Source organism: Aplysia californica, unplaced genomic scaffold (genome assembly GCF_000002075.1).
Source record: "Aplysia californica isolate F4 #8 unplaced genomic scaffold, AplCal3.0 scaffold00063, whole genome shotgun sequence".
In the NCBI taxonomy this organism is placed as follows: domain Eukaryota; kingdom Metazoa; phylum Mollusca; class Gastropoda; order Aplysiida; family Aplysiidae; genus Aplysia; species Aplysia californica.
Window position 1 is genome coordinate 307,628 of NW_004797333.1, and position 1,222 is coordinate 308,849.

Here is a 1,222-nt window from a genome sequence, read left to right on the forward strand (position 1 = left end):
ATAGTGTAAAGCGCATAGAGCCTGCTGTTGAGCGGGGATTTGCGCTATACAAATGCTATCTATTATTATTATTGTTATTATTATTATTGAACTAGAGGCTGGACTGTTGAATTTAACGTTTATCTTCGAAAGGACCCATCTAAATGGATGGAGAGCTTGTAAAAACTCCCCAGAAGAACACATGTTCAGTTTCCGAAAGATCATACATGTACCCAAATGTGTCTTTAACTTTCGTGAGACTAATTATTCAACCCTGCCTGTCAAAGCCACCTCGGGCTGGATGGCATGTATCATTTAGCCAAGGGGACAGATGGAGATACCCCCCTCCCCCAATTTAAAAAAAATAATTAGAAAATAAGACAATAAAAAGATAACATCCTCAAACGAAAATCAGACTCGCTTCTTTTGTGTGCTGAGCCTGCTTGGTGATTACAGACGTCTGACCTAAATACTTCCCTCTCGCGAGGTTTAAGTTCCACTTTTATAGTGCATAATCATTTATTGTTTTGTGTAACGTCACGGTGGAATCAGGCGCTTGCAATATTACAAATTTGGACGTATGGAGTTTTTATATCATCTTACAGCTCGTTCATATTTTATCTTGGTTTTGATTTTTTAAAATTCCAACCTATCTTGAATTGAAGTAGAGATAGGTCTACATGTTTGGGGTTGAATTAAGTTGGGGTCGTCTGGTGCCAAAGGAAAAATATTGTGAGAAAATGAGTTCAAAAACTAGGTGAGCATAATGCAAAGTGTAATCTCATCAACAAGTTTCAGAATAATTACATTTTGTCGTCCGTTGTTATCATTGCAGTGATAATATTACCCCATAAACGTGATCTTTTATGAAGCACTATTTTTGTTTTTATTTATGAAATTTGATTAATATTAATTAATTTATTAAATTTGCGTGTAATTTATTAGACGTATGACAAAATTCGGGCTCAGATCGTGCCTCGAAAAGTTGAGAGTTCGTAAAAATATGACATCAAAAGGCTGAAGTGTATTTGATTTTATGTAACATATTGCTCAACTTCGAAGTCCGATTCCTTATTGTCATGAAGAAAACCAAAGAATCTACCCGGGGAACAGCGACCGTGCAAAGCAAAATCTAGTCTTGATAGTATTGTTCATAGTGTCGATACTAAATTATGTTTTCTTTGTTTTTGCAGCATACAGATTAAAATAGACTCCATTTTTTTCTCTCTCTCTCCCCCCCCCC